Source organism: Phyllobates terribilis, unplaced genomic scaffold (genome assembly GCF_046119375.1).
Source record: "Phyllobates terribilis strain yellow unplaced genomic scaffold, ASM4611937v1 Scaffold_9__5_contigs__length_417890890, whole genome shotgun sequence".
Lineage (NCBI taxonomy): Eukaryota > Metazoa > Chordata > Amphibia > Anura > Dendrobatidae > Phyllobates > Phyllobates terribilis.
The window spans coordinates 126,223,937-126,244,957 of NW_027362769.1; positions in this window are offsets into that span (position 1 = coordinate 126,223,937).

The window sequence follows — 21,021 nt, forward strand, 5'->3', positions numbered from 1 at the left end:
GTAGTTAGGCGTTGATGGTACTGGCAGGTGGTAGTTAGGCGTTGATGGTACTGGCAGGTGGTAGTTAGGCGTTGATGGTACTGGCAGGTGGTAGTTAGGCATTGATGGTACTGACTGGTTGTAATTAGGCGTTGATGGTACTGGCTGGTGGTAGTTCGGCATTGATGGTACTGGCTGGTAGTAATTAGGCATAGTTGTTGGTAGCAGATGGATGTTAGCCACTTTGGTATAAAAAATATAGATCTCTTATTTATAATAAATATAATATACAAAAATAGAAATAGAATAAAAAATATAAAAATCATTATTAAAATAAATGCTCAAACATTAATTAAATCTAAAAATATCAATGGATGAATAAGAAAAAACTAGTCCTATAAATAAAATAGATAATAGAAATATCCTAAATGATGGTGGCAGCTGGCGGTTGATCTTGGCATTTAGTGGCAGCTTTTCTTGTATGGTTGGAGTGGCTGGTGGTCATAGCTGGTGATGCAGTCACCACCTAGAACAAGAAACAAAAAGAAAACCAAAGTTTAGTGAAATCTTCATTCGCAGCAAACATATAATTATGGTTCTTTTCACCATTCCTGGCCACTGTGATGTGTCGGACTTTGTTACAATATGTTGCATGTCATTATGTTATGTGTTTCCCAATCGCTCGGTCCTCCTCTCCCTTCCCCCACAGAGAAATGAAGGCAGCGGCGCTCTGCCTTACCTCATCACTATTCTTTTTTGCTCTTTTCTTGGGGGGCGGCTTGCTGGTCTTATTAGCTCTTTTCCTTGAGTTTTGAGTTTTTTGCTCTTTTCCTTGAGTTTTCCTTGAGCTCTTTTCCTCTTTTGTATTTTTAGCTCTGAAAATGAATATAAGGTCCTGATGTTCTACATGTGTAACGGAGAAGAAATAAGCTCTTGAGATGAGGTTATAGAGTGAGGCCGGGGCCATCGCTGTAACTCACTGCTCAGTTGCTCTGCGCTCCTCCCAATTCCTTGATAAATCCATAAGAGCGACCGCTGCATCAATCTCTTCTCTGTTTAGATTAGACAATGAATACATTAGGGTTAGCCGTGCATTTGGCTCAGATGCAGCCAGTCGCATTCAGTCATGGGTCTGATGGGAGAGAGTTGCTGCTTTGACGTACACCAGCTATGAGGCTTAAGAGACGTCGGGTATTTGTATGTATTTTGTATATTTATGTCTCAGTCATCTCCTGAGTGACATATTGGGGAATCGGGACTCTATTGGGGTTGTTTAATGCTATGATGATTATAAGTTACGTTTTATCCCTTTCTCAGTGAGTCTGTGTAACGGACAAGAAATAAGAAGTTCAGATGACGTTATAGAGTGAGGCCGGGGCCATCGCTGAGTGTAACTCACTGGTTAGGGATTCTCTTCTTCTCAAATTGTCTTGACATTTCCACAAGAGCGAGCGATGCGTCAATCTCCTCTCTATTTAGAGAAGACAATGAATGCATTTAGAACTGTGAGATTTTGCACTTAATGTATAAAGAAACAAGACCCCTTCTACCCCTGATACATGGACATAAAAGTTAATGACCCTCTGACACGGCAGGTACAGTACTATACAAATGGTGACTTACGTTGTGTACAGTCTGCCGTCTGCTTCTGTATCGGGATCTCCGATCTCAGGGAGTACGGCGGTCTGTTCCAAGATGTATTTTAGTGTTCTTCCCTTTCTTGGGTATACTGTTTCAAGACGACGAACAACTACTATTGGAGAAAATGGGGATTATTAGGAGAATTATCTCCTTAGGAAATGATAGCAGCCGATTTGGGGGTTAAATTTTACGTTGAACTTCCTTCCTGAAGGTTTTCTCCCCTTATCAATAATTTAGATCTATTTTACTATGGATATTGGTGATAATAAATATCAGCAAATATCTGTTAATCCAGCACTTGTCAGGCTGCTCTAATACCATATTAAAGGGGACCTGTGACTCAATTCATCCTGCCCAATCCACGGACAGCATAAATCAGAGCCTGGTTACACGATTTCAGCCAGGTATGTTTTTCTCTAAAAATGCTGTTGTGTTTCAGAGAAAACATAATTTAAGGAGTCGTCCGTCTCCCTGCCACCGTCCAGTGACCATCCTGGGTTATCCCTGCTGTTGATTGACCGATCGCTCCCTATATTCACACTTGAGAGACCTATCAATCAACTAGAGTGGTGCGGGGAAAAGCCACTGGAGCATTTCAGAAAAAAACATACCTGGCTGCAGTCGTGCACCAAGCTCAGACTCATGCTGCCCATAGTTCGGGAAGTATTTATCTAATGACCGGGGTTCTTGTTAAAGGAACTTTATTGTACAGCTATTTTAGGTCTTCATTTTACACTTACATGGTTTTTCCTTTTCCCAGAAAAAGTTGAGCAGGCCATCAGCTATAAATTCCTTGTATCTGGCCCCTTTATTTGCTCTGGTAGACCTTCTTTCAGTCATAATTGGGGATAACAATCTCGATTTTGGTTCTCACTTCACAGAAAGCGAATATGAAATGTCGCGTTTTCACTGTGTCAGTAAAGCGGTTACTGGCGGAATGTCCGGTTGCCATAGAGATGGAATGTTTGGATTGTTGCATCATGAGGCAGTTTGTGATGCCATCGCTCACTGGTCACCACTACTTGCTGCAGGGTCGTATTCACCTCTTATTTAAAGTGCCCCTGTCTTCTAAATACTGTTTTTGCATGCAGTCACATATAATAATGATATATTGTATAATTTGATGAAGAATGTATTGACTTTCACATGTTTCTTCATCAAAATATTACATAATTAAATAAATAGAAGACATTCTCCTCCCCCTATGATGTAAAATATGGTATCTTCCACTAAATGCTGGTAGCTGATTGGCTGGTAATTTGATTATCTTGGCAACATGGAGCGCAATTATTTAAAGGCCTCCCCTGAAGTTATTTCCACCCCATAGACTCATCATAGAGAGACACTTTTATTCTGATTTATTTTATTCATTTTTTTTTTTAAGTAAAACATAACTCCAATAAAAAGTGGTTGAGAGTCTCTTTTTTTAGTCTGATGCAAATGTATTGCCATAAGCTGTGCCAGAAAACAAGCTGTTTTGTTAAAGTATAAGAATGTGTCCCTTGGTATTTTTACATAGGACTGCAGAGTTATATTAACTCATTGGTTATCATGGTACACAAAAGAAACAGTTAAAGAGGCTCCCATGAAAGAGTCAGCGGCACTCACCCAGTACAGGTTCAGGTCCCCCCTTTCATTATTGCCTCCAGATAGCGGCCTCCGCTCATTACACTGATACTCCTAGAAATGTAGCGAGCGGCTTTAGAGCGGAGGAGAGGATCCTGTCTTCAGTGCATCACAGAATAGGTCAGGATCACCGCTGACATTGACCTATTGTGTGATGCACTGAAGACAGGAGGAGGAGCTCGTAACTGACCCTCTCCTCCTCTCTGAAGCCGCTGTCTACACTTCTGGGTGCATCAGTGTATGGAGTGGTGGCTGCTGTGTGCCCTCCGCTGACTCCTGCATAGTCTGTGTGCACACACAGCACTGATGTGGGGGTTCAGGCAGCGTTCTCTATGGGCAGGCGAGTGATGCCAATCAGAGTCAGGGGAACTGCTCAAAATGGAAATTGAGGGGTGTAAAAGTGAGCTCTTGGCCACTGAAAGGGTCCAGTCAATCCCCCTCATTTGCTTATGGAGTAAAACGAGTTTTAAAAGTAATTACAGCAATGAAATATACACTCCTCATATGATTTTTATAATGGCTAAGTCTCCTACTTAATTGTTTAATTTTGATTTTTGGGGTGACAAACTCCTTTTAACGGGTCAAAGGCCCCCAGTCTTTTGAAATGGTGGCCACCGTGTATGTCATTAGTACTTGCGTCTCCTTGCTTCTCCAGTGTGTTATTACTCTGCTCTTTGACATGAAAAATATATATGTTGGCAGCCATCAGTCACCGTGTTTGTATGCGATGCCGTGAAGAATGGAGGATGCCAATCCAGTAGTAAGTGGTTTATGGGTCCTAATTAATCCTTAGACTAATAAACCTCTTACTACTGGATTGGCATCCTCCACTCTTTCATTGTAGCGCAGAACAACCAATTTTCTCCTTTTTATGCATTCTTCTTAAATTAAGCCCACTGATGGCATTGTCCGGCCTAAATCGATAAGTCTGCAGTCATTCTGTGTGACTGCAGACTTATGAATCCCCCCAGTGCAATCACTGTGCATAGTGAGGATTCGCCAATTTCTTTGCCGAGACAGGCGGGTACGTATGGTTATGTATACACTTGTATGGAGCGAGGCTGCTCCCTGTCTAGTGACGTGGTTGTCCACTAGTCGGGCTCTGGCTGGGAGTGTGCATAACGCATCCATACCCTCCTGTCCCAGCTCAGAAACCGGCAAACTGGAGAGATTCATGATACTGCAGTAACACAGACTGACTGTAGACTTATCGATTTAGACCAGACAACCCCTTTAAAGGGGTTATTCACTGATGTACATCTCCTTTTGAATGCCATCACTGGACTTAATTTAAAGGAGAATGCATAAAAAGAAGGAGCAAATGGGTTGTTCTGCTCTGCCATGAAAGAGTGGAGGATGCCAATCCAGTAGTAAGAGGTTTATTAGTCTAAGGACTAATTAGGACTAATAAACCACTTATACTGGATTGGCATCCTCCATTCTTTCACAGCAGTGCAGAAAAACCCATTTGCTCCTTCTTTTCTGCATTCATCTCCTCGTGGGTCTGCAGCAGCCTTAAGCGCTATAAGTGGTTGTGTGCACACAAGCAAATCAGCTGAGCACATTTTGTGCATTTCTATTTATTTTGTTACCCAGATAAGACCCTATTTGTGCTTTTGTTTTTTTCCAGTGTTTTTCCTTTTCGTAATTTAAAGGAGACAAAGCGCATACAAGTCTACTGGATAGGTGACTCTTTTCCGCTCCGAGGTCTGTGTCCCCCCGTGATCTTATGGTATTATTATGTCACACAAGTGCTGTAACCCTTCAAAGTTCACATTTTTGCAGATGGAGCAGTTACGTCTGACTAACTGTGAGCACTGCAGTCCATCAACGGCTGCTGATTGACTGCATCGCTCACGTGACATAAACAATGTCATGAGATCGGTGTAGCACACAGGGCTTGGAGCAGAGAAGCAGTGCTGGTTTGTGAGGTAAGTATACTTATGAATATAAAGTGGTCACCTGGCAGCTATAAAAATGGCTTCCTCGGATATGCCTACCACTCCATTTACCAGATACCAGTGGTTGTCCTTCACCCTTTAACCAATGCGTAGGAATCTGGATTTACACAGGGGCCACTGGGCTGGAGCAACGTGGTTGTCTGCTGGCCGGTGGTGCAGGCTGGCAGAAGTGGTCAGATCCCCTAGCACCAAGCTGTGTAGATTCTGCAAGTGTGGTCCAGGGCTCCACTTCCACTGGGATTGAATCAAGCACTCAAATAAATTAAGCTCAAATAGGGTGATGTTAAAATGGCCCTTTCATTGCGTCTCCACCTAAAAGTACATAAAGTGCGATAATGGCGACGTTTCAGCCGGCTACTGACCTTTTTCCTGCCATAACCACTATCGTCCACATGTCGGATTTGCGCATCATATCGTAAGAACCACAGTTCACAATTTGAACAGCCGCAGGTCAATCAATGGGGTAATTTGTGTCAGGTTTTTCAAGTTGCTTTTCCTGTGCAGATTCTGTAGAAATGCTGCTTTATCTAACTAATATTTTCCATCCCATATGAATTTCACTGCCAAAGACTCCTTCACATACATAGTTTGCAGATTGTCATCTGTGCTAACAAGGTTTTCAGTTTGGAATCTGTAGTAAAATTTGTGTCATAACCTTGAATTTGAGCATGAAACTATATAAAATCCTTGGCTGGCGGGGTCAGGGTCACACGTTCTTCACAGCACAGGGCCATGATCCTTAGCTGTCGGTTCTGCTCTGTCTTCCTCTCTCTGCTACAGACTGTCACTCCCCTTCATCCATCTGGAATATCTCATTACCCCCTGTTATTTCTTATCGCCCCATTATTATCCTTTCTATTTAACCTCTTCTCCGCCGTGTGATTTTTCCATTTTTTTAGTTTTTTTTCCTCCCCTTCTTCAAAGAGACATAACTTTTTTATTTTTCCGTCCACATAGCCGTATGAGGGCTTGTTTTTTGCAAGGCGAGTTGTACTTTTTAATGACATCATTCATTTTACCACATAGTGTACTGGAAAATGGGAAAAATAATCCAAGTGCTTTGAAATTGAAAAAAAAGTGTAAATCCACAATTGTTTTTTTGTTTACCATATTCGCTATATGTTGAAACTGACCGGTCAGTATGATTCTGCAGGTCAGTGTGAGTACGAGTAAGTGCTGAAAAAAATTCAGAAACTTGTAAAGAAAAAAAAATTGCTTTTGTCCCCATTTTTCAAGACCTGCAACGTTTTCATTTTTAGGGATATAGTGCTGTGAAATGGCTACTGTATTTTTCGGACCATAAGGCACACCCCAAATATTGAGGTGGAAAATGGAAAAAAAATATTTTCTATAAGATGGGGACCCGTGTTATAGTCTGAATAGGTACGGTATCTAACCTGGGGGGCGGTGGAGCGAGGGTCACAGGAGGCAGAGTCCATCAGAAAGCCGACGGCTTCAGCAGAAGAGGTGAGAAGCTTTGGAGCCTGTGCCGGGCCGGGGCCTGTGCCTGGCTGGGCCCTTAGCCTGGCCGGTTCCTGTGCTGGGGCTTGTGGCTGGGGCCGGGGCTTCTGGCTGGGGCTGAGGCCGGGGCATCTGGTTGGGGCTGGGGCCGGGCCGAGGCCTCTGGCTGCTGCTGAAAAGAAAGGAAGTATGAGTCTAATACTAAGCCTCTTTGTCAGCGTGAAAATTACAAGATTTCTATTTTTTTTTTTTTTCAAATGTAGAAAGTAATTTGAAAAAAATATATATATATATTGTAGGGATTTGTACTCACTGAGCAGCGTTGAAGGTAGGCACAGGTTCCCACAGTGATGCAGTCCACGGGTTCAAACAAACTGGTGGTTTATTTAGTGTCCATACACCAGTGAAGAAACAAAAGTAACAGCCTTTTACTGGCACAAAAAGGAATAATAGAACAAAGCTCAAAATAACAAGTCCATGCAGCACGGCCTCAGCCGTTTAAACAGAGTGCCTTCCTCTGCCTCCTGCAGAGTCTGAGAAACACATGCAAGGTCTGCTCACCTTGCCCAACACACACAAACTGCCAGAGACAGGCGCATATGTCTTAAATCAGCCTTCCAAGACCTGGACTGGAGGTAAGTGAGCAGCTGTCCCCCCTCCCCCCCCCAGCTCCTTCAGCTGCTCGTAAAACCCGGCCCTATAATCCGGGGCCCTTAAATTCCTCTCAGCGCTATGTGTGCTGGAGCCTGCTTCTCCGGGACCTACATCACCGAAGCTTGGCACTTTGGGGACACATGTGTGGCGCCCTGCTGCGCTTAGTGCCACAGATCCTAGAGGGGTGCATGGACGAATTCCTCCACAAGAGGCCCTCATAGCACACACACACCTCCACCTTCCACCTCAGCCCACCAGAGGGAGCCCGTTAGGGATATAAATAGGGAAGGTGGAGCTAGGCAGTTGAGTCTGGTCTGGAGTCTGAGAAGAGTTCCGCAGTGGAGCACGAGGCTCCTGCCAGCTAGACTCATTGAGCTCAGGTTAGTGAGCCAAAGGCGTGCCCACGCCATAAGAGTGGTGAAGCGTGGCAACCTGCCGCTAGTGTGTATAGCCTAGTGAGGGCCTCGAGCGAGGCCGAAGGCTAGAGGAGTGAGTAGCGTTGGGGGCAGAGGAGCTGTACAAGCTCACCCCAGAAAGCATATACCGGACACCGGGTCCGTGTCTACAGAGTCGTATACCCCCTGTAGAGACAACCGGAGACCCCTGGAAGACTTCAGGTCCCAGGATCACCCAAGAGCTGATACGTACCAGAGCCAGGAGTCACAGAGGCCCCGCAAGCTGGGAGCGTGTACTCCAAGAGAAGGCCCTACCACAAAGTCAGCCGGTGCAGGATAGCGACAAAGTTAGGCCTAGCTCCAGGCAGGTCAGAAACTTATAAACCTATAAAAAGCATCACTCAAGGTGACCACAACCCAAATCAATGAGTATACCAAGAAAAAATTGTCATTCCCGAATCTCTAATATAAACAGCAATATGTCTCAAAACACAGAGAATTAACTAAACTGTGGAGTCAGTTTATGCAACGGTGATACATTTTATTTTTAATAATACATAATAACAAAAACAGAAAAACAGGTCAGAAACTTACTACACAAAGGCAAGAAACAGGAGGCCCTATACCCGCTCACTGGGGAGGATCCTGATATGCACCCTTCACCCTACAGTGCTCCGGGATGTGCCTGAGCTTCCATCAATAAAAGGTACTGAAGTGAACTGTGCGTGTGCCTATCCTTCTGCAGACCCAGCTGGGTCTCCTCCGTCCTGCATCCCTTTTCCTATGCTGCCCTGAGGCCTAGCTCCGCCTGTGGGGTGCTATACCACCCAAGCTGCCTTAACACCGGCCTCAATGGTCTGCCGCAGCGCTGGTGGTCCTCACCAGACACCACAGGTGGCGTCACGAACTTCCACATCATTTCCATCCCTTTTAAAAGAGAGGCCCATGGTACGGGCCCGGGAGCCGACAACCGCGACATCCCCTACAAAACTAACAACGAGGCCTGGGCGCCGAGTCCTCCCCATCCCATGGGCGCGACACGTGCCTCCCGTCAACGAACTGTCCAGCAGCCACCTTACATATCCCCCCCCTCTGCCCAAAGCCTGGGGGCTTTGCACCTTATGTCACCATACAATAAACCCTTGACAAGGCATCAGCATTCCCATGTTGTTTCCCAGGCCTATGCTCTACCCGGAAATTAAAATCTTGTAGAGCCAGGAACCACCTAGTCACTCTGGCATTGTTCCCCTTCTTTTCTCGCATCCGCCTCAGTGGGGCATGGTCCGACACTAACCTGAACCTTCTACCTAACAGGTAATACCTCAGAGTGTCTAACGCCCCCTTAATGGCCAAACATTCTTTTTCTACAATGAAGTAGTTCTTCTTACAAGTGGAGAGCTTCCAACTGAGGTATATTACAGGGTGTTCTTCTCCGTTAATCTCCTGGAACAAGACTGCTCCCAGCCCGACATCCGATGCATCCGTCAGGACCACAAACTCCTTGGAGAAGTTGGGCGCCACCAAGACTGGCTGTTTACAGAGGACCAGTTTCAATTCCTGGAAGGATGCTTCTGCTTCCGGGGACCACTTGGCCATAGCCGACTTTGTCCCTTTCAGAAGATCCGTCAGTGGGGCTGCTATCAGGGCAAAGTTAAGGACAAATCTTCGATAGTAGCCAACAATGCCTAGAAACGCCCTGACCTGCTTCTTCGAGAGGGGCTGTGGCCAGTTCAAGATCGCCTCGACCTGTTTTATTTGTGGTTTTATTTCCCCCCTACCAACCACATACCCTAGGTACTTGACTTCCTCCATCCCCATGGCACATTTTTTCAGGTTGATAGTAAAGCCCGCCTTCCTGAGGGCATCAAGTATCGCTTGAACTTTGTCCAGATGACTTTCCCAGTCCTGGCTAAACATGACGATGTCCTCTAGGTAGGCCGCTGCATACTTTTTGTGGGGTGCTAAGATCCGGTCCATGGCTCTCTGGAAGGTGGCCGGAGCTCCCTGCAACCCAGACGACATCCTGACGTATTGATAACATCCGTCTGGCGTCGAGAAGGCTGTCTTCTCCTTGGCCTCTTTGGACAGGGGAATTTGCCAATATCCTTTGGTGAGGTCCAGAGTGGTGATGTACCGAGCGGGTCCTAGCCTTTCGATAAGCTCATCTACCCTAGGCATTGGGTAGGCATCGAACTTCGAGACCTCGTTCATCTTCCTATAGTCGTTGCAAAACCGCCATTCCCCATCTGGTTTCGGCACTAAGACTAAAGGACTGGACCATCCACTTTTGGACTCTTCAATGACTCCCAGGTTAAGCATCCGCCTCACTTCTTTTGAGATCACCTCTTTCCGGGCCTCGGGGATCCGTTATGGTTTTAGATTGACGCGAACATGAGGCTCTGTGAGAACCTCATGCTCTATGACCTTAGTGATTCCTGGCAACTCCGAAAACAGGTCTTTATTTCGCTGTAGCAACTCTTTGCACTGTTGCTTTTGGGCACGTGACAGTGACTCTGCCACCTTGACCTCTTTCACATCAGCCTCAGCCACTAAACAGGGAGCTTCCTCAGTGTCTCGCTGTGACGGCATCCAGATGAGCCGAGTTCATGTCCAATGAACTCAGCTCACCTCTTGCACGTCACTGACAGCGTGGGAGAATCCTCCTGCGCATGCCGTAAGCGCAGGAGAATTCTCCCATGCTGGGATGGCATTGAGATGACAGGCTGGATCGCAGCTGAGCTCTGCCATCCAGCTTGTCATCCTTCAGACACACTGCAGAGCGCAAGCAGGCCTGCGCTCTGCAGTGTCTATGAAGGATGGCATGCTGGATGGCAGCGCTCAGCTGCCATCCAGCCTGTCATCTCAATGCCATCCCAGCGTGGGAGAATTCCCCTGCGCTCACCGCATGCGCAGGAGAATTCTCCCACGCTGTCAGTGACGTGCATGAGGTGAGCTGAGTTCATTGGACATGAACTCGGCTCATCTGGATGCCGTCACAGCCAGACACTGAGGAGCGCAAGCATGCCTGCGCTTCTCAGTGTCTGCGGCATGGCAAACTGGATGGCAGCGTTCTGCTGCGATCCAGCCTGTCATGTGAATGTTGCAAAGCTGGAGCCGTCCTGGGAACCATGGAAAGGTAAGGATGATGTTGGTTTATTATTTTACTTGTATTGCAGAAGACATTGGCTTCAGCTGGAATGGGCGTGATGGTAAGTATGGTTTAATTTAGAACAATAAAGAATTGTGTGTTTATTTCAATTAAAGGACTTTATTCTGGGTGTTTGTGTTTTTTTGTTAATTTTGACTATGGGGTTAGTAATGGGGATGTCTTATATAAGCCTCTCCATTATTAACCTGGGCTTGAAGTCAGCTGGCATTATAAGCTGACATCAACCCCAGCCCTATTACCCCACTGCCACCGCTACAGGGCAGTGGAAGAGCGAGGCTAAGTGCCAGAATTGGCGCATCCTATGGATGCGCTATTTCTGGGGTGGCTGGCGGCTGGTGTTTCTAGCCTGGGAGGGGGCTAATATTCATGGCACCCTTCCTGGGCTATTAATATCAGCCCCCAGCTGTTTGCCTAGCCTTTGCTAGCTATTAAAATAGCGGGGACCCCATGTCATTTTTTTTGGGTCCTCCATTTTAATATCTAGTAAAGGCTAGGTATTCAGCTGGGGGCTGATATTAGTAGCCTTGGAAGCTCCGTGGGTATTACCCCCTTCCCAGGCTTCAAACATCTGCCCCAGCCGTCTGCTTAACCTCCGCTAGAGACTAAAATTACTGGGAACCACACGCCAATTTTTTTTTTTAATAAATCCTTTATTTTAACACTAAATGACAAGTACAGTAGCCAACACTGTCACTGTACTTATTATACACTCCCTGACAGAAGTTATGTCGCTTATCCATGTTATGTAAATAAAAGCTTATAACCTTACATTAAATTCATCCATTGGTTTTATAAATTACTCTTTTGAAAGCTGAAACCCTCCCAAATTTGGTTTAGGTTAAGAAAATAAATTGCCATCAATGCTGAAATATTGATCATTTAATGAACACGGAATGGTCAGATTTTGGCAAGACAAAAGTTTTGTCGCCTGGTCATATAATGCACCCAATCCTAGTTTACATCCTCACCAGTGCTCAGTAAAGGATCGGTTAATTAGTGGGAGTGTATAAAAAGAAACCCAGCACCCCAGACCTTCACTTGAACTGCAACCTCTGTCCTGTGTCCTTGTGTGTACCACATTGAGCATGGAGAAAAGAAAGAAGACCAAAGAACTGTCTGAGGACTTGAGAAACCAAATTGTGAGGAAGCATGAGCAATCTCAAGGCTACAAGTCCATCTCCAAAGACCTGAATGTTCCTGTGTCTACCGTGCGCAGTGTCATCAAGAAGTTTAAAGCCCATGGCACTGTGGCTAACCTCCCTAGATGTGGACAGAAAAGAAAAATTGACGAGAGATTTCAACACAAGATTGTGCGGATGGTGGATAAAGAACCTCGACTAACATCCAAACAAGTTCAAGCTGCCCTGCAGTCCGAGGATACAACAGTGTCAACCCGTACTATCCGTCGGCGTCTGAATGAAAAGGGACTGTATGGTAGGATACCCAGGAAGACCCCACTTCTTACCCCGAGACATAAAAAAGCCAGGCTGGAGTTTGCCAAATCTTACCTGAGAAAGCCTAAAACGTTTTGGAAGAATGTTCTCTGGTCAGATGAGACAAAAATAGAGCTTTTTGGGAAAAAGCATCAACATAGAGTGTACAGGAAAAAAAAGAGGCATTCAAAGAAAAGAACACGGTCCCTTCAGTCAAACATGACAGAGGTTCCCTGATGTTTTGGGGTTGTTTTGCTGCCTCTGGCACTGGACTGCTTGACCGTGTGCATGGCATTATGAAGTCTGAAGACTACCAACAAATTTTGCAGCATAATGTAGGGCCCAGTGTAAGAAAGCTGGGTCTCCCTCAGAGGTCATGGGTCTTCCAGCAGGACAATGACCCAAAACACACTTCCAAAAGCACTGTAAAATGGTTTGAGAGAAAGCACTGGAGACTTCTAAGGTGGCCAGCAATGAGTCCAGACCTGAATCCCATAGAACACCTGTGGAGAGATCTCAAAATGGCTGTTTGGAGAAAGCAGTTCTTTGGGCTAAAGGTTGTGCAACCAAGTATTAGGCTGAGGGTGCCAATACTTTTGTCTGGCCCATTTTTGGAGTTTTGTGTGAAATGATCAATGATTTGATTTTTGCTTCATTCTCTTTTGTGTTTTTTTCTTGCAAGCAAATTAAATGAAGATAATAAGACCAAAGAATTTGTGATTGCAATCATTTTCAGGAAGAAACTGAGTATTATCTGACAGAATTGCAGGGGTGCCAATACTTTTGGCCACCACTGTATATGTGACTGACATGTTTCTATCTATCTAATCTATGTGTGATGCTCTATTCTTTCTGTTGTAAATTGTCTGGTACCGATGCTGAATTGCTTTTTTAAAGAGACGGTGCATGAAAACACTTATTTTTTTTAATAAATCCTTTAACACTAAATGACAAGTACAGTAACCAATACTGTCACTGTACTTCTTATATATGTGACTGACATGTTTCTATCTATCTAATCTATGTGTGATGCTCTATTCTTTCTGTTGTAAATTGTCTGGTACCGATGCTGAATTGCTTTTTTAAAGAGACGGTGCATGAAAACACTTATTTTTTTTAATAAATCCTTTAACACTAAATGACAAGTACAGTAACCAATACTGTCACTGTACTTCTTATATATGTGACTGACATATTTCTATCTATCTAATCTATGTGTGATGCTCTATTCTTTCTGTTCTAAATTGTTGGGTACCGGTGTATGCCGCTGATGAATTGCCGGCCGGCTTCTTTAAAGAGACGGGTGCATGAAAATCGGAGGGCACTAGTGTGTTCCAAGTGCCCTACTATGTTTTTCATGCACCCTCCTATATACCCTGCTTGCCTGTCTGCCTATATATTCTGCCTGCCTGATGTTTAATTGAGCACCGTTCCCATCGATTTGAGCAATTTTGGCCTTCTGCAGACCGCCGGGGGGGGACCACCAGAAAAATGCTTGAGTTTCCCATAGACTTACAAATGTGCTCGACCCGAGCTTCGAGCACCCGAGCATTTTAGTGCTCGCTCATCACTACTTACTCCCCTTCTCTCTGCCATCAATAACATAACTACCTGATTGGTGTCACCATTACCTAAAAACGCATTAAATACCAATATTACTGTTATACACAAAGAAGGAAAAGGCCCTGCTCAATGCTCTAGTTATTGCAAAATCTCTCTACTTAATGTATATCTTAAACTTAATACCAGGATCCTGGCAACTAGATTGGCACCTCCGCTAGGAGGCATCATTCACCATGACCAGGCTGGCTTCATGGCTGACAAAGAGGCGAGAGATAACACTACCAAAGCCCTGAACCTTATTCCTAGAGCCAAATCAGATGATACCGCTTTGATGCTGCACTCCTCGGATGTTGAAAAAGTATTTGATAGAGTTAATTGGGTATCATGGAAGAATTACTAAAGATAATTGGATTACAGAGTTCCGTGTTAAAATGGATAAGGGTCCCTTTATAATTCACCTACAGCCTGTGTCCGGGTAAATGGTTTCCTTTCCGATGGCTTTCCTATTATTATTATTATTTATTTATATAGCGCCATTGATTCCATGGCACAGTACATAAGGAGGGGTTACATACCAAATATAGATATCACTTACAGCAAACAAACTAACAATGATAGACTGGTACAGAGGGAAGGTGACCCTGCCCTTGCGGGCTTACATTCTGTAGGAACGGGGAAGGAGACAGTAGGTTGGGGGTTGCGATAGCTCCGGTGTTGTTGAGGTGGCAGAGGGCAAGGTCATGGCAGGCTGTAAGTTTGTTTGGAGAAATGGGTTTTCAGGTTCCGTCTGAAGGATCCAAGTGTGGCAGATAATCGGACTGGTTGAGGCACAGAATTCCAGAGGATGGGGGATATTCGGGAGAAATCTTGGAGGCAATTGGGCGAGGAACGAATAAGTGTGGAGGAGAAAAGTAGGTCTTGGAAGAACCGGGGATTACGTAAGGGAATGTTTCGGGAGATTAGTTCAGAGATGTATGGAGTAGAGAGGTTATGGATGGCTTTGTAGGTCAGTGTTAGTAGTTTGAACTGGATACGCTGGGCAATTGGGAGTCAGTGAAGGGTTTTGCAAAGGGGTTAGCAGAGGAGTAGTGAGGCGAGAGATAGACCAGTCGCGCAGCAGAGTTAAGGATGGACTGGAGGGGTGCGCGAGTGTTAGCAGGAAGGCCACAGAGGAGGATGTTGCATTAGTCGAGGCAGGAGATGATGAGGGCATGCACAAGCAGTTTACTAGATTCAGGGTTGAGGAAAGGATGGATTCTGGAAATATTTTTGAGCTGCAGGCGACAGGAGGTGGCGAGGGCTTGGATGTGGGGCTTGAAGGACAGGGCAGAGTCAAGAGCTACTCCAAAGCAGTGGATTTCCAGTACAGGGGAAAGTGTGATGTCATTTATTGTGATAGAAAGATCAGATGGAGAAGATATGTGAGATGGGGGAAAGATGATGAGTTCAGTTTTGTCCACATTGAGCTTGAGGAAGCGGGAGGAGAAGAAGGAGGATATAGCTGCTAGACATGCTGGGATTCTGGACAGCAGAGAGGTGACATCTGGGCCAGAGAGTTAGATCTGGGTGTCATCAGCATACAGATGGTACTGGAAGCCATGGGATTTTATGAGCTGTCCCAGGCCAAGGGTATAGATTGAGAAGAGTAGGGGTCCTAGTACAGAGCTTTGAGGGACTCCAACAGAGAGGGGGCGGGGTGAGAAGGTCAAGTGGTAGTGGGAAAAGATAAATGTGTGGTTAGAAAGGTATGAGGAGATCCAAGATAGGGCAAGGTCTTTGACGCCAAAGGAAGAGAGGATCTGTAGTAGGAGGCAGTGGTCAACTGTATCGAAAGCAGAGGACAGGTCAAGAAGAAGGAGTACAGAGAATTGTCTGTTAGCTTTGGCTGTAAGTCATTGGTGATTTTGGTAAGGGCAGTTTCGGTGGAATGGTGGGGGTGGAAACCGGATTGTCAGCTGTCGAAGAGATAGTTAGATGAGAAATGGGAGGAAAGTTCAGTGTGAACGTGTTGCTCAAGTAGTTTGGAGGCAAATGGGAGCAGCGATATGGGGCAGTGGGAAATGGCACCCGCCAAGGTCGTGCCCTTTGCCCTCTTATCTTTATTCTTACCCTCGAACCCTTCATCTGTCCCATTAGAGCTAATCTTGACATTTCGAGTTTAAAGATCCAAGATTAATCATATAAAATCGCTGCTTATGCTGGCAATTTGCTATTTTATTTATATCACTAATACGATCCTCTGCCTTCCTAATCTAATGTTGGAATTCAAAAGATATGCATCTTTGAATATTTTAAGATTAATTTATCCAAATCCGAAGCTCTGAATATTAATCTCCCAAATAAGACCGTTTCCTCATTACAACATACTTTTACATTTTGGTGGTCATCACAGTCTTTAAAATACCTGGGCATTTTCCTTCTTGCAGATCTACGCTCCACTTTTAGACTTCACTTTTTACCTCTACTCCAGGCTATTAGAGAAGATTGTGCAAAATAGTCTAAACATTTCTTTACTTGGTTTGGGAGATGTAAAATATTCAAAATAAATACCCTCCCTTGCGTTTTATATCTTCTCCAAACTCGCCCTTTTAAAATCTCTAAATTCTTTTTTAAAATACATTGATTCTCTGCAGATAGGATTTATTGGCTTTATTTAGGCAAACAAACCAGCCAGATTACAGATTATACATTTTTTTTGTAGACCTAAAAAAGGGGACGGGTTGGGTCTTCTGGAATTAAGGGGCTAAAATCTGTCTACCCATGCGTCAAGAGTATTAGATTGGTGTAGACATGCTTCCTTGAAGCCGTGGGGGCAAATAGAGCTCAGTTTTTCAGAAGTCTCTTTATCAGCTTTGTCTTTTGCCAGCCAACATTAACTTTCCCTCATTGAAGTCTCATCTTACTATTAGTACCACCTTCCATTGCTGCTCCAATTCAGAGATATGAAAACTTCTCTTACCCATCCATCACCTCTTTCTCCTATTGTTGGTTCTCCTGAGTTTCCTCCAAGCTTAACAGAGCAATTCTCTTCCAAATTAGGCTCAATATGTACGTAAAACAACTGCATTTGAAAACATCTTTGTGGGAGAAGGTATAATCCGCCATACATTATCTATTGTCTGTTCCTTGCTTGTTAATCCAATGGATCAGCCACCTCTTGGATTCTTGCCCCAGTGGGAGGATGATTTGGGCACTTCTTTTACCTGATCAAAGGGTTAAGGTACTGTCCTCCTTGGCTCAAAAATCTTCAATAAGCTCACATCTTCAAGAATCGAATGATAAAATTTTGTTCCGATGGTATAAGGTTCTAACTAAATAAAATAAAACGTTCCCCTTGATCGATCCTGTGTGTTGGAGATGTAGACTTCATGGGGCAATTTTTGCTATATCTTTTGGACCTGCCCAGTTCTACAACCCTTCTCGACTGATTTTAAAAGCATAATTAGGCTAGTCACTGGTTACACTTCAGAGATGGGTCCTAAACTGTTTCTCCTTCAGCTCTGCGAGACTCCTGCTTCCTCCTTTAAACGTCCATTCTTAAGATTCTTAGTGATGGCTGCCAGAGCCTGCATTCTTCTACTTTCAAAGACAACAAATCCTCCTAATATGTCCCTCTGGATTTCCAAGGACAGTGGCTTAATGTATATGGAAGACCTGACGGCTTCTCTTTACAACAGATATGATGCCTTTTGCAAAACATGGTACAAGTGGATTTAGTTTCAACGCTCCACAGAATATGGAAACCTAGCGCTCTCAGGCACCTCTCCCTGACTTAACCTCTTAATTGTTATTGATTGGTTGCATATTACAGTCCCCTACCACTCCTTCCCTTCGCTTTGTTTTTTTCTCCTTCCTCTCTCATCTCTCTCTCTTGCTTCTAATTTTTATTTTAGATTTTTACTCTCCCTAAAAAAAGAGAAAATAAGCGACACTAATCAGTTTGTTAAAGAACCTCACTTATATTATAAATCCCTCATCATATTTTTGAGGGACAAATGTAGTTCCAATTGCTTGATGCCATATAATGTTACTGAACTCCCCAGAGTACTATTCAAAGGTGACACATGACTGTAGAAAGGGGGGAACCCTCAACTTCTGGATCTTCTATTATCTATATTTACATTGAGTCCGGTTGTGTGCCTGGTTTCTTATTACTGTTGGGGGGCAGGAGATTAGGAAAAATATAACTTCTTGTCTCACTGTCTCCTCCTCTTTTTCCTACCAGAAGAGATGGCAGAAGAATTTCCCACCCACCCCTTTGTTTGTTTGACACCCAAAAAAATAACGTGTTGTGTTTTCTATTAGGCCATGTAGTTTTGGTTCATGCTCTAATAATGAGGGTCCATGCCATATCCAGAAGTGATGTAATATGATGTTTTATTTCATTGCTGTAAGTGATGGTTGCAATAGTTTTTTAATAATAAAAAATAAAAAAAGGATAGAAGGATGAGGGCCAGATACCAGGTGATAGTAAAAGTCACATCAGGCGAGCAGTATGAATACCGCGGAGCCTGGTGACAGAGGTGATACATGTCCGGGTAGAGATGTAACAGTCTGAAGGCCACAGTTAGTTGGTGAAGGTCCTTCTATACTGGTCCAGCAGTGATGGTGGATCTGCTGGACTTCAGGGCGCTGGATGCGGAGGTGTCCTGTCTTTTAGATGGTTTTAGGGCAACAGTGACAACATGCAAAAGCACGAGCAGCCCTGGATAATCCACGCCGGCAGGATGATAAGATCCGGTGGAAGATGGAACCTATGAGAAGAGAAGTAAATATAATGTAAGTGATGGGACTCCATATTACATGATGCTATTGTGCGGTCACTGTGGTCGGACGGCAGAGGAATCTTATCATACGGAGGTCAGGGATCATTGTCAGCCATCATACATGTGACAATCACATCACTGACAGATGACATCTGCTCCACATGAATTATTCTCACTGACATCACACAACATGGAGCTGATTCTCACACTTACCTCGTCTCTTTTTCCCCTTTTCTACATTTCCTGATTTTTTTTGCTCTTTACTCAGATTTATTGCAGATTTTCCTTCTTCCTGAGCTGGAAATTCTGATCAGAAAGTGAAAAAAAAACCTCATTAATGATATATTCTTATGGGATCTGCTTTGTATCTTTCCTGTATATAGTAAAATTGCTCTAGTCCTGTCTCCTATAGTCCTGGTAATCTGGTATTACATCATAATAGGGCATAATAAGTCCTATATACCACACAAGACCTCATCTGAGGGGCATTAGATGTGTCACTAATATAGAGCAGTGAGCTCTTTGTGTGCCGCCATGTGGTGCATCCCTAATGAGCGATATTCTACTATAGGAGATTATGTTACATTATGATAACGTAGGTAACTGGATACTACAAAGAAATTGACAGAATCCATGAACAAAAAACTGCTGTACAAAATTAGGGAAATAGGGACACAGTACGGGTTCATGGTCAACATAATTGGGATCCATGAAACATGGATGACATAGGAGACCTATTGCAGAAAATCATATGGAAATGTTGGAGCCTTGAAGTCAACACTCACATTGTTGGTGCTGTAGACATGTACATACCTGATAATGGGGACGAGGGTGGCAAGATGGTAATATCATCGTCTGTATTAGATACAGGAACCGATTCTTCCTCCCTGTTCAGAAAAAGAAAAATGTGTAAATCACAAGTAATCACAGTAAAAAAAGGGGTTGTCTCACAATAAGAACAACGACTAAAAGGTCTAATAGGACATATGACTGTCGTGGTGGGGAAGGTCTTCTGCTCCAAACTACCTTTTATAGAGCGAAGTGGAAAATAACTATCAAGAATATCTGGCATGTAATACTACATCTCTACTATAGCGTGGGCAGGAGTAAAAAATTAATGACCGGTCACAATTGTGGGCTGTTATCACCAGCGGTTTCTAAAGCCAAAAGCACAATGGCCGCTAACCATGGGGCAATGGATGCTGCATTTGATATTATGGTTTTTATGTCCTTTGTTACGTGTTGTGCACATGTATCAGTCTGGAGCTCCCAGTAATGACCCCATAATCTACTCACATTTTTGAGGTGTTTGTGTTGGAGGCCGGGGTAAACTCTGGAGGGGACGTGGGATCCTCATCGCTCATCATCCCGGTAGTGTTGGTACAGAGCTAAATGAGGGCAATAATAAGGTTTGAATTATTTATTTTTCCTTTTAAAGGTCTTTTTTTTTACATATTTTAGATTTATTGATCACATACTTACTTTACAAACCTGTTCAGAAGATGGTGTAATTTTTAGGGAGAAAAAGCTCTCATTGTTCTCCCTTGTGCCCTCCTCATCCTCTGAGACCTGATGGTTGATTTTATCAGAGTGATCTACAAGACATAGGTAATGAAGTATTATTAGAGGTTGTCAGTATAATAAAATCACCATTTATCACTAGATTACTGGATGCTGCAACATAAATCACAGAATACTATAACAAAAACTCCTGTATAAAATTAGGGAAATAGGGATAGAGGATGGGCCCCTGGTCAACATAATTGGGATCCATGAATCATTGATAACATAGGAGACCTATTGCAGAAAAACCATGTGGAAATGTTTGAGCCTTGAATTCAACATTCACATTGTTGGTGCTGAAGACTTGTACATACCTGATAATGAGGACGAGGTTGGCAAGATGGTAATATCATCGTCTGTATTAGTTACAGGAATAGATTCTTCCTGCCTGTTTCAAAGAAGAAAAACTTGTAAATCACAAGTAAACGCAGTATAAAAGGGGCTATCTCACTATAATAACACTGACTATAAGGGCTAATAGGACATATGACTGTTGTGGTGGGGAAGGTCTTCTGCTCAAAACTACCTTTTATAGAGCGGAGCAGAAAACAACCACCAAGAATATCTGGCATTCAATACTACATCTCTCCTACACCGTGGGCAGAATTAAAAATGCATGACCGGCCATATTTATGGTCTGTAAGCACCAGTGATTTCTAAAGCCAAAAGTAAAATAGCCGATAATCATGGGGCAGTGAATGCTGCATTTAAAATTATGGTATTTATGTCCTATATTTGGTCTGGTGCACATCTATCAGCCTAGAGCGCCAAGTAATGACCCCTTAATCTACTCACATTTCTGAGATGTTT